Below are 14,112 nucleotides of genomic sequence, written 5' to 3' on the forward strand. Positions count from 1 at the left end.
CACCTCACAGAAAACACTGACCGGAAGAGATGACTCAGGGTTGAACTGTTAGCTGGAAGTGGGGGAATCCAAACAGGGTGAAAAGTCCATTAAACTCCATTAATGGGGTGTTATAAGAACTTGTTTGATAACCCCCCCTCCCCGAATCATGTCTAACTTGGTTCACCAGGCACAATCCCTAACTCCATCGATTAATTTGAGAGTGCTCACATTTCCCCAGTTCCATCCCCCAGCTTACCAAGCAAAGGTCAGACTGTTTAAATGACATATTGTGCCTTTAATCAAAGATTCATGGACAACTATTGGGAAAAAGCTGTAACAATCCGTGATGAATATGAAACAGCAGCAGTGAATGAGATTGGCTGTAGATGTAGAATGTGAGAGGACAGGTCTACCACACATGTCCTCTGATGGAGCTGAAGGCTCTGAACCTCTTTTCCAAGAAAGACCAGGAAAAAACTAAACCCCCGTTTACAGCTGAGAACGACACAATTTGGTCCACATCTGTATCCATAATACCATCCTGTCAGTCAGTCTCTCTCTGTGTCTCTCTGTGTCTCTCTTGCTCCCTCTCTCACACACACACACACTGTAATTATACTGTTCATGCCTTGTTGAAAAGATTGAACTTAAGTGTCTTCACTATAGCTAACAACCATCTATTATCCCTCAGGCAATTACACCAGGGTATTGCACCAGGGTATTGCAGCAGGGTATTGCAGCAGGGTATTGCAGCAGGGTATTACCCAGGGGATTACAGCAGGGTATTAACCAGGGTATTACAGCAGGGTATTACAGCAGGGTATTACAGCAGGGTATTAACCAGGGTATTGCAGCAGGGTATTGCAGCAGGGTATTGCAGCAGGGTATTGCAGCAGGGTATTGCAGCAGGGTATTGCAGCAGGGTATTGCAGCAGTATTGCAGCAGGGTATTGCAGCAGGGTATTACAGCAGGGTATTAACCAGGGTATTACAGCAGGGTATTAACCAGGGTATTACAGCAGGGTACTAACCAGGGTATTACAGCAGGGTATTAACCAGGGTATTACAGCAGGGTATTAACCAGGGTATTACAGCAGGGTATTACACCAGGGTATTACAGCAGGGTATTACACCAGGGTATTACAGCAGGGTATTAACCAGGGTATTACAGCAGGGTATTACAGCAGGGTATTACAGCAGGGTATTACCCATGGTATTACAGCAGGGTATTAACCAGGGTATTAACCCGGGTATTACAGCAGGGTATTAACCAGGGTATTACAGCAGGGTATTACACCAGGGTATTACAGCAGGGTATTACAGCAGGGTATTACAGCAGGGTATTACACCAGGGTATTACAGCAGGGTATTAACCCGGGTATTAACCCGGGTATTACAGCAGGGTATTAAGCCAGGGTATTACAGCAGGGTATTACCCAGGGGATTACAGCAGGGTATTAACCAGGGTATTACAGCAGGGTATTACAGCAGGGTATTACACCAGGTTATTACATCAGGGTATTACAGCAGGGTATTACAGCAGGGTATTACGCCAGGGTATTACAGCAGGGTATTAACCCGGGTATTACAGCAGGGTATTACAGCAGGGTATTACAGCAGGGTATTAACCCGGGTATTACAGCAGGGTATTAACCAGGGTATTACAGCAGGGTATTACAGCAGGGTATTACAGCAGGGTATTAAGCAGGGTATTAAACCAGGGTATTACAGCAGGATATTACACCAGGGTATTACACCAGGGTATTAACCAGGGTATTACCCAGGGTATTACACCAGGGTATTACAGCAGAGTATTAACCAGGGTATTACACCAGGGTATTAACCAGGGTATTGCGATACTCTTTAAACCAGGGTCATATTCAGAAAGGCACATCGTAGCAAAGCGTTATGTGTTCTGATTGGATAAGTTCAGGTTCTAGAGCTCCACCTCATTGTTTCAATACATTTTGTCCCTATTGAACACGGCCCAGGTTTGACGTCAGCACAAGGTGAATGTAGAGAATTTCTAATGTTCCCTGCTGTTGCTGCATTGCAGAGCTCTGTCTCCAGCTGCAGCCAGTCAGTCAAACAGCCAGTCAGGTCAGACAGCCAGGCCAGTGAGCCAGTCAGCCAGTCAGCCAGCCAGTCAGGTCAGTCAGCCAGGTCAGACATGCCTTTCAACCAAACAAAGACATTAGTGCAGCAGTCTACTGTAGGACCTTGCATAACAACAGCAAGAAAGTGACAGCCTGAGTCACTAGCCATTACAGTCATTAGGCCTGCAGGACAGTTACTTACAGTTATTGCCCCCTCAACTGAGGGTCTGTGTGTGTGTGTGTGCGTGTGTGTAAATGGCCAGGTATGACCAGGTGGTGTCTACTCCATGGGTCAGTCAGACATACATGACATGACCAGAGGCCATTACAGTCCCACTAATGGACGTCAGGCTAAGTGACATCAACAACTCAATAATACCCTGTTGCTGGTCAGTGTTGAAGGGAATAAAGACAGTCATGGCCTCTCTGGTTGGACTGTTACTTAACTCTGATTGGTCAAGTTGGACTGTTACTAAACTTTGATTGGTCAGGTTGGTTTGTTTCTAAGTTCTGATTGGTCAGGACAGGAGCAGATCAGTTATAGTGCTGTTGGGCTGTCAGGCTAATAACCTACACTGGGATTTGAACATGTTTTCTGTTGGCTGGGGGATTACTGGTGAGAGAACAGGTTTATACTGTCCACACCTCACAGGCAAATCACACAATTGCTGTCAATAACCTTCTGGCCATGAGAAACACACTGCTGCTAACATTGCAACATTGAATAAGTGCCAGTAAATGTCTACAACGTGTCAGATAAACCTTCATGGATCCTCAACAAGTCGAATGGAATGGAGATTGAGAAGCAACAGGACAGACTATGACTGGATCTGCTAGTATAAGGAATATATCCTACATCCTCTAACACATCCATGTTATCAAGGACTCAATTACCCACAATACCCCTTTACCCTCATTGTAAATGGTATTATACACACGATTACCCTCTGTCCCTTTCTAAACCCTGGTAACTACAGTACTGGTAGGCCTGAGCAGAGCCACTTAACCATTACTACTGAGGTCTTATGACTCATGGAAGAGCATTCTGGGAAGGTTGGAACACTCCTCCTGCTCTATAGAATGAACTCTGATTCCAGTAATGATGAGTCATAATTATGTGTTCCAGAACCATATTGGAAATAATTGTTGTTTAATAATTGAATGTGTTTTCTGACTAGACCTCTCAATAAATGTTTTACTCTGAAGAGGTACTCATGAGACAATAAGCAGAGATATAAACAACATGAATATACAAAAGAAATAGATGTTTTATTGTCACATACACCAGATAGGAACAGTGAAATATGTTGTTTTGCAGGGTCAGCCATAGTAGTACAGTACCCCTGGAGAAAATTAGGGTTAAGAGCCTTGCTCAAGGGCACATCAACAGATTTACAGGGTAACTGGAGTGAACTATGGGGCTATAGTATGGACAGACATTATCTACGGCTACATATGCAATCAGTGTTCTCTGTGTTTAGTCAAATAAACATACAGATGTAGGATCTTAATTTGATCACTCTTTTGTTGCTTAGAATTTTTCTGCACAACAGGAAATGCAACGTTGTAGTATATTCGAGGTTTAAAAAGGCTTTTAAAGTTTGTGATTTCCACAATAAAATGTCAGACTTGATTTGCCCTAACGAAAAATGTATCAACCCCTACAAAAAAAACATCCATTATTTATAATCCACCAAATAATTTACATTTCCTGTTGCTGCAGGATTATTTCCCTGTTGTAGTAAACTGGCTCAAATTAAGATCCTACATCTGTACCATCATTTCAGCTAAAGCTCTCTTTTCAAGTGTTTGTTCTCTCTGGTCTTACCTGATGAGTTGCTGATGGACTTAACCACTTCTGAACACGATGGTAGGAATCAGAGGACTGATGAGGAAAACCTCCTGGTTACACCTATAGGGAGAGAGAGAATTAAGAATGCTAGAACAGAGAACAGTCATAACACACACACACACACACACACACACACACACACACACACACACACACACACACACACACACACACACACACACACACACACACACACACACACACACACACACACACACACACACACACACACACACACACACACACACACACACACACCTGTTGCCAGATCACCATTCCCCCTACTCTAAATCATGTCCGTGGTTAAGTGGCTAGATACTGTACCAGACTGACAGTATGTACTGAATAAGAGGGTAGTCTACTCAAACACAATGGTTGGATTAATGTTCCTGGCAGACTTAGAGGACTACAGGTGGAGGAGTTAAGCTGATCAGTGTTTTCCCTGAAGCACGCTACTTAAACTGCAGTGTGGAGCAGTGGGCTAAGGCTGGAGGCTTTCATGTAGAAACCTCCTAGTTTGACTAAGAGTGTTTGTGAGTGATCCTATCTACTCTGTCTAGGAGTAATAAGCCCAGACTGTATTAAGCATCCCAGTCTCTATAGCAGACTTCTATGGGTTGTACAATGGGACAGAGGGGCACCACAATTACTACAAGTCCTCACATTATCCACCAGTGACGAGGGGGCCCATGTGAGCACATCCAGCACAGATAAGAACAATGGGTTTGTTTGGCCCCAGCGACAGACAGACAGTCTGGTTCTTAGGCTGGGAGCCTCTTCGGGGAGCTGGTTCTACATTCATCACCCCAGCACAATCAGGGGCCCCTGGCAGGACCACGTGCAACATGGCCATTCACACTGACCATCACAGCTACAGGGGAGAGGGGAGAGGGGGAAGACAGGAAGAGGGGAGAAGGGGACGAGGGGAAGGGGAGAAGGGTGACACAACCAACCCAACCAGGCCTGGGGATGTAGCCTTGTTTTTTGCCAGAAATCCCCAGCAACATGTAAAAGTGAGTTTCTAGCTTTCTAAAGATTGTCCGTATTCACACAGGGGATCAGGAGAGAGGAGGGGAGGAGAGAGTTTGGGAAGGAGTTTGGAGAGAGAGAGGGGGAGGGAGAGAGGAGGGAGAGAGGGGGGTAAAGAGAGATGGGGAAGGAGAGAGGGATGGGGGAAGGAGAGTGAGAGAGGGGGAAGGAGAGCGAGGGGGAAGGAGAGAGGAGATAGGGAGAAACAGAGAGAGAGAGGGAGGGAGAGAGGGAACAAAAGAGAGATTGGGGAAGGAGAGAGAGAGATGAAGGAGGAGAGAGGAAAGAGGGGGATGAGGGAGGAGAAAGTTGGGGAAGGAGAGAGTTGGGGAGATAGAGAGAGAGAGAGGGGGAAGGAGAGAGAGAGATGGGGCTGAGGGAAGAGAGCGTTGGGGAAGGAGATAGAAAGAGGGGGTGAGGGAGGAGAGAGAGGGGGATGAGGGATGAGAGCGTTGGGGAAGGAGATAGAGAGAGGGGGTGAGGGAGGAGAGAGAGGGGGATGAGGGAGGAGCGCGTTGGGGAAGGAGATAGAGAGGGGGTGAGGGAGGACCGAGGGGGGGATGAGGGAGGAGAGAGGGAAGGAGAGAGTGAGAGGGAGAGGGGGAAGGAGAGGGAGAGAGAGAGAGAGAGAGAGAAAGGGTGTTGAGGAGAGGGAGAAGAGAGGAGAGGGAAGGTAAGATGAGGTCACACAGAAAGCAGTAGCAGTAGTGGAGCTTGGCTAAAAGAGAGGGAGGGAGGGAGGCAGGCAGGCAGGGAGGCGGGGGAATGCAGGGAAGGCAGAAAGAACTGTGATGGGAGGGAGGGAGAGCTTGAGGGAGAGCTTGAGGGAGAGAGGGATTGTGAGGGAAGGGGAATGGAAAGGGGGAGAGAGAGAGAGAGAGATAGATAGATAGATAGATAGATAGATAGATAGATAGATAGATAGATAGATAGATAGATAGATAGATAGATAGATAGATAGATAGATAGATAGATAGATAGATAGATAGATAGATAGATTTGGGGACATCTGCTCAGAGCAGCCATGACAATCAGAGATCACAGGAGCAGACAGACAAAGTCCCCTTCACCGAATGCACCACAGCCAGCATGGTTCAGTGATGGCGTGAAAGGTTCCAGGCTCACAGCAACAGCAGCCATTGTTTTGGCACAGAGAGAGTCAGTCAGGTACATCAGTAGTTGTCAGTGAGCCTTGTCTTGGTCTGTTGCTAAGTGTTAGATCTCTAAGATTAGAAAACACAAGCAGACAGATGGTTGTAGGGACATGCTCCCTCGCTGCACATATTTTGCTCTAGACTGGTATCAACTAGTCCAGCCTCACCATCTTCCTCTCCATCTGTTGTCATTGAGTAGTGATTTGCACTAACCGATATGCTTGATCATTTATATGAATGAGAAAATACAGCAATAAACATATTAGTTTAAGTGTTTACATTTTGCCATTTATCAGACTGTCACGATCGTTTGTTGAAATGGACCAAGGCGCAGCGTGCGTAGAGTGCCACATGTTCATTTAAATGAAACTCACAAAAACAATAAAGAGTAACGAAACGTGAAGCAAAATGCAGTGCTCACAGGCACTACACAAAAACAAGATCCCACAAACAACAGGTTGGGAAAGGCTGCCTAAATATGATCCCCAATCAGAGACAACGATAGACAGCTGCCTCTGATTGGGAACCATACCAGGCCAACAAAGAAATAGAAAACATAGATTGCCCACCCTAGTCACACCCTGACCTAACCAAATAGAGAATTACAAGGATCTCTAAGATCAGGGTGTGACACAGACGCTCTTATCCAGAGACACAGTACTGTAGGTAGTGAGTGCAGACATTTTCATACTGGTCCCCCATGGGAATCGAACCCACAACCCTGGTGATGCATGTGCTATGTTCTACCAACGGTTTTACAGCAATAAACATATTAGTTTAGGATGTCTAGCCTTTGCAGAAGATTGATTGAGTGAGATCTGTCTGAAGTGTCCAGACTAGGTGTGTGTTGCCCCAGACCTCGAGGTACAGTAACTCATTTAGGAGATCTACTCACAGAGACATTCTATCTGAAGTGTCCAGACTAGGTTTGTGTTGCCCCAGACCTCGAGGTACAGTAACTCATTTAGGAGATCTACTCAGAGAGACATTCTGTCTGAAGTGTCCAGACTAGGTGTGTGTTGCCCCAGATCTGGAGGTACAGTAACTCATTTAGGAGATCTACTCAGAGAGACATTCTGTCTGAAGTGTCCAGACTAGGTGTGTGTTGCCCCAGACCTGGAGGTACAGTAACTCATGTAGGAGATCTACTCAGAGAGACATTCTGTCTGAAGTGTCCAGACTAGGTGTGTGTTGCCTCAGACCTGGAGGTACAGTAACTCATTTAGGAGATCTACTCACAGAGACATTCTATCTGAAGTGTCCAGACTAGGTTTGTGTTGCCCCAGACCTCGAGGTACAGTAACTCATTTAGGAGATCTACTCAGAGAGACATTCTGTCTGAAGTGTCCAGACTAGGTTTGTGTTGCCCCAGACCTGGAGGTACAGTAACTCATTTAGGAGATCTACTCAGAGAGACATTCTGTCTGAAGTGTCCAGACTAGGTGTGTGTTGCCCCAGACCTGGAGGTACAGTAACTCATTTAGGAGATCTACTCAGAGAGACATTCTGTCTGAAGTGTCCTGACTAGGTTTGTGTTGCCCCAGACCTGCAGGTACAGTAACTCATGTAGGAGATCTACTCAGAGAGACATTCTGTCTGAAGTGTCCAGACTAGGTGTGTGTTGCCCCAGATCTGGAGGTACAGTAACTCATTTAGGAGATCTACTCAGAGAGACATTCTGTCTGAAGTGTCCTGACTAGGTTTGTGTTGCCCCAGACCTGCAGGTACAGTAACTCATGTAGGAGATCTACTCAGAGAGACATTCTGTCTGAAGTGTCCAGACTAGGTGTGTGTTGCCCCAGACCTGGAGGTACAGTAACTCATTTAGGAGATCTACTCAGAGAGACATTCTGTCTGAAGTGTCCAGACTAGGTGTGTGTTGCCCCAGACCTGGAGGTACAGTAACTCATGTAGGAGATCTACTCAGAGAGACATTCTGTCCTTAACTTAACCTTCGCTTCGCCCACATCCCTCATCTATAATTCAGCCAGCCCCCTTGTCCCCACGGACAGACTCCAGCATCCCGCAGGCACACACACACACAAGAATGCACACGCACGCACACACACGCACACACACACACACACCCTGGTGTATGTTTAATTAATCAAACCACCAGTCAGAGTGAAATCAACTGGGGATTGGATGAGGAGAGGAGAGTGATGTGGTTGAAAAACCACTGCAGAGGGGTGATAATGATGTGTCCATGTCTGTCCATTAGGGGGTGATAATGTTGTGTCCATGTCTGTCCATTAGGGGGTGATAATGATGTGTCCATGTCTGTCCATTAGGGGGTGATAATGACGTGTCCATGTCTGTCCATTAGGGGGTGATAATGTTGTGTCCATGTCTGTCCATTAGGGGGTGATAATGATGTGTCCATGTCTGTCCATTAGGGGGTGATAATGTTGTGTCCATGTCTGACCATTAGGGGGTGATAATGATGTGTCCATGTCTGTCCATTAGGGGGTGATAATGTTGTGTCCATGTCTGTCCATTAGGGGGAGATAATGATGTGTCCATGTCTGTCCATTAGGGGGTGATAATGATGTGTCCATGTCTGTCCATTAGGGGGTGATAATGTTGTGTCCATGTCTGTCCATTAGGGGGAGATAATGATGTGTCCATGTCTGTCCATTAGGGGGTGATAATGATGTGTCCATGTCTGACCATTAGGGGGTGATAATGATGTGTCCATGTCTGTCCATTAGGGGGTGATAATGATGTGTCCATGTCTGTCCATTAGGGGCTGATAATGATGTGTCCATGTCTGTCCATTAGGGGCTGATAATGATGTGTCCATGTCTGTCCATTAGGGGGTGATAATGATGCGTCCATGTCTGTCCATTAGGGGGTGATAATGATGTGGCCATGTCTGTCCATTAGGGGGTGATAATGATGTGTCCATGTCTGTCCATTAGGGGGTGATAATGATGTGTCCATGTCTGTCCATTAGGGGGTGATAATGATGTGTCCATGTCTGTCCATTAGGGGGTGATAATGATGTGTCCATGTCTGTCCATTAGGGGTGATAATGATGTGTCCATGTCTGTCCATTAGGGGGTGCTAATGTTGTGTCCATGTCTGTCCATTAGGGGGTGATAATGTTGTGTCCATGTCTGACCATTAGGGGGTGATAATGATGTGTCCATGTCTGTCCATTAGGGGGTGATAATGTTGTGTCCATGTCTGTCCATTAGGGGGAGATAATGATGTGTCCATGTCTGTCCATTAGGGGGTGATAATGATGTGTCCATGTCTGTCCATTAGGGGGTGATAATGTTGTGTCCATGTCTGTCCATTAGGGGGAGATAATGATGTGTCCATGTCTGTCCATTAGGGGGTGATAATGATGTGTCCATGTCTGTCCATTAGGGGGTGATAATGATGTGTCCATGTCTGTCCATTAGGGGGTGATAATGATGTGTCCATGTCTGTCCATTAGGGGGTGATAATGATGTGTCCATGTCTGTCCATTAGGGGGTGATAATGATGTGTCCATGTCTGTCCATTAGGGGGTGATAATGATGTGTCCATGTCTGTCCATTAGGGGGTGATAATGATGTGTCCATGTCTGTCCATTAGGGGTGATAATGATGTGTCCATGTCTGTCCATTAGGGGGTGATAATGATGTGTCCATGTCTGTCCATTAGGGGGTGATAATGATGTGTCCACGTCTGTCCATTAGGGGGTGATAATGATGTGTCCATGTCTGTCCATTAGGGGGTGATAATGATGTGCCCATGTCTGTCCATTAGAGGGTGATAATGATGTGTCCATGTCTGTCCATTAGGGGGTGATAATGATGTGTCCATGTCTGTCCATTAGGGGGTGATAATGATGTGTCCGTGTCTGTCCGTTAGGGGGTGATAATGATGTGTCCATGTCTGTCCATTAGGGGGTGATAATGATGTGTCCATGTCTGTCCATTAGGGGGTGATAATGATGTGTCCATGTCTGTCCATAAGAATTGAACTGCATTGATCCACTGTTGCCTTTGAACTCAATCAAATTCAATCAAATGTATTTATAAAGCCCTTTTTACATCAGCCGCTGTCACAAAGTGCTGTACAGAAACCCAGCCTAAAACCCAGGCAGGAACCTAGGAAGAAACCTTGAGAGGAACCAGGCCTCTTCTGGATGTGCCGGGTGGAGATTATAACAGAACATGGACAAGAACATGGACAACTCTGTTGGAGCAGTCCGTCTGTCTGTCTACATAATATGAAGCTGTCATCTGTCTGTCTACATAATATAGAGCTGTCATCTGTCTGTCTACATAATATGAAGCTGTCATCTGTCTGTCTACATAATATGGAGCTGTCTGTCTGTCTGTCTGTCTACATAATATGGAGCTGTCTGTCTGTCTACATATTACGGAGCTGTCTGTCTGTCTCTACTATGGAGCTGTCCGTCTGTCTGTCTACATACTACGGAGCTGTCTGTCTGTCTTTACTATGGAGCTGTCCGTCTGTCTGTCTCTACTATGGAGCTGTCTGTCTGTCTATTTCTACTATGGAGCTGTCCGTCTGTCTGTCTCTACTATGGAGCTGTCTGTCTGTCTTTACTATGGAGCTGTCCGTCTGTCTGTCTCTACTATGGAGCTGTCTGTCTGTCTGTCTACATAACATGGAGCCGTCAGTCTGTTTCTACTATGGAGCTGTCTGTCTGTCTGTCTACATAACATGGAGCCGTCAGTCTGTCTCTACGATGGAGCTGTCTGTCAGTCTGTTTCTACTATGGAGCTGTCGGTCTGTCTCTACGATGGACTACACAAATAGAGTACTGTAAACTACAAAGAAGCTCCATTGGGAATGAGCTGATTGATGTTCTACTACCATGGCCATTGGCCAATATGGTCAACACTACAGCTAACACATTTAAGATGGTCAAGTCAACAGCTGGACATACTGTAGTTACAGCTACACATCTATAGGAGACCTACACCAGTAGATCCCTACAGTAGCTATATTCATCTACAGGAGACCTACACCAGTAGATCCCTACAGTAGCTACATTCATCTACAGGAGACCTACACCAGTAGATCTCTACAGTAGCTACATTCATCTACAGGAGACCTACACCAGTAGATCCCTACAGTAGCTACATTCATCTACAGGAGACCTATACCAGTAGATCCCTACAGGAGACCTATACCAGTAGATCCCTACAGGAGACCTACACCAGTAGATCTCTACAGTAGCTACATTCATCTACAGGAGACCTATACCAGTAGATCCCTACAGGAGACCTATACCAGTAGATCCCTACAGTAGCTATATTAATCTACAGGAGACCTATACCAGTAGATCCCTACAGTAGCTATATTAATCTACAGGAGACCTATACCAGTAGATCCCTACAGGAGGCCTATACCAGTAGATCTCTACAGTAGCTATATTAATCTACAGGAGACCTATACCAGTAGATCCCTACAGGAGGCCTATACCTGTAGATCTCTACAGTAGCTATATTAATCTACAGGAGACCTATACCAGTAGATCCCTACAGTAGCTATATTAATCTACAGGAGACCTATACCAGTAGATCCCTACAGTAGCTATATTAATCTACAGGAGACCTACACCAGTAGATCCCTACAGTAGCTACATTCATCTACTATGGAGCTGTCTGTCTGTCTGTCTACATAACATGGAGCCGTCAGTCTGTTTCTACTATGGAGCTGTCAGTCTGTCTCTACTATGGACTACACAAATAGAGTACTGTAAACTACAAAGAAGCTCCATTGGGAATGAGCTGATTGATGTTCTACTACCATGGCCATTGGCCAATATGGTCAACACTACAGCTAACACATTTAAGATGGTCAAGTCAACAGCTGGACATACTGTAGTTACAGCTACACATCTATAGGAGACCTACACCAGTAGATCTCTACAGTAGCTACATTCATCTACAGGAGACCTACACCAGTAGATCTCTACAGTAGCTATATTAATCTACAGGAGACCTACACCAGTAGATCCCTACAGTAGCTACATTCATCTACAGGAGACCTACACCAGTAGATCCCTACAGTAGCTACATTCATCTACAGGAGACCTACACCAGTAGATCCCTACAGTAGCTACATTCATCTACAGGAGACCTACACCAGTAGATCCCTACAGTAGCTACATTCATCTACAGGAGACCTACACCAGTAGATCCCTACAGTAGCTACATTCATCTACAGGAGACCTACACCAGTAGATCCCTACAGTAGCTACATTCATCTACAGGAGACCTACACCAGTAGATCCCTTAGAGATCAGATCTACTGTTTGTAATGAGTCTACTGGGGCTCAGTCATTAATCATAACGAGGCACGAAGCAGAGATAAACACACACACAAGCATGCAGACGCACACCGTGAACAGAATGTAGGAACGCACGAGACACGGGAGCGCACGTACGCACGCACGCACGCACTCACCCCCCCCCCCCCCCCCCCCCACTCCCCACACCCCCCTACACTCTCCCCACTACCCCCCACACTCCCCATACATCTCCCCCCACACCTCCCCCCAGCCCCCCACACTCCTGTCTCTTCTCCTTAGCCCACTCCTTGTCTTATAAATCAACAGCCTTCTATCCTCTCCTCCCCTTCTTCCCTCTCTCCCAATCCTCCCTCTATCGTCAGGAGAGTGCCTGGTGGGACGTATCTGAGTGGTGATAGATTGAAACGTAATCGTTCTGACAGGCAGCTCACAGGCCACTTGTAAAGGCACTGTATAAGCACGCAAGCGACCCACTGCCCACACACGGACACACACAGACAGGCAAGCAGGCACACACACACACACACACACGACGTGTGCACACATGCACACACACAACAAACAACAACAACCAACACTCACACACAAGTGATCACACACACCAAGCCTAGCAGGTACATACACTGTACTAGGAGGTACATACACTGTACAGGGCCTGGTGGCAGCTCTACTTCAGTGAGAGGCCAGGTGTGAGTGGCCAGGTGTAAGTGGCCAGGTGTGAGTGGCCAGGTGTGAGTGGCCAGGTGTGAGAGGCCAGGTGTGAGTGGCCAGGTGTGAGTGGCCAGGTGTGAGTGGCCAGGTGTGAGAGGCCAGGTGTGAGTGGCCAGGTGTGAGAGGCCAGGTGTGAGAGGCCAGGTGTGAGTGGCCAGGTGTGAGTGGCCAGGTGTGAGTGGCCAGGTGTGAGAGGCCAGGTGTGAGTGGCCAGGTGTGAGTGGCCAGGTGTGAGTGGCCAGGTGTGAGAGGCCAGGTGTGAGTGGCCAGGTGTGAGAGGCCAGGTGTGAGTGGCCAGGTGTGAGTGGCCAGGTGTGAGAGGCCAGGTGTGAGTGGCCAGGTGTGAGAGGCCAGGTGTGAGTGGCCAGGTGTGAGTGGCCAGGTGTGAGTGGCCAGGTGTGAGTGGCCAGGTGTGAGAGGCCAGGTGTGAGAGGCCAGGTGTGAGTGGCCAGGTGTGAGTGGCCAGGTGTGAGTGGCCAGGTGTGAGTGGCCAGGTGTGAGTGGCCAGGTGTGAGAGGCCAGGTGTGAGTGGCCAGGTGTGAGAGGCCAGGTGTGAGTGGCCAGGTGTGAGTGGCCAGGTGTGAGAGGCCAGGTGTGAGTGGCCAGGTGTGAGAGGCCAGGTGTGAGTGGCCAGGTGTGAGTGGCCAGGTGTGAGTGGCCAGGTGTGAGAGGCCAGGTGTGAGAGGCCAGGTGTGAGTGGCCAGGTGTGAGTGGCCAGGTGTGAGTGGCCAGGTGTGAGAGGCCAGGTGTGAGTGGCCAGGTGTGAGAGGCCAGGTGTGAGAGGCCAGGTGTGAGTGGCCAGGTGTGAGAGGCCAGGTGTGAGAGGCCAGGTGTGAGATGTACAGACAGTCCAATAACAGCCTCAATATCTCCTACTTCAACAGCAACATTTACAGTGAGACATATTGTCTGCAACAAAAGATTCAGTACAGAAATAATGTATAGCACCTTGTATTCCACATGATGTCTTCCCGTACTCATCGACCGTGTAACACGCCGTATCAT

At 47.2% G+C, this 14,112-nt stretch overlaps 1 protein-coding gene across 1 annotated transcript in view; it reads right to left on the reverse strand.

The window, feature by feature from the left end:
- The window catches only part of LOC120033391 (microtubule-associated protein 2-like), a 113,432-nt gene that overhangs the window by 55,517 nt on the left and 43,803 nt on the right, over window positions 1–14,112 (reverse strand). The window contains exon 3 of the mRNA XM_038979721.1: window positions 3,907–3,990. The gene's annotated coding sequence lies outside the window, so the exon portion shown is untranslated. The remainder of the gene's footprint in view (window positions 1–3,906; window positions 3,991–14,112) is intronic.

This window comes from Salvelinus namaycush, chromosome 40, assembly GCF_016432855.1.
Source record: "Salvelinus namaycush isolate Seneca chromosome 40, SaNama_1.0, whole genome shotgun sequence".
NCBI lineage: Eukaryota > Metazoa > Chordata > Actinopteri > Salmoniformes > Salmonidae > Salvelinus > Salvelinus namaycush.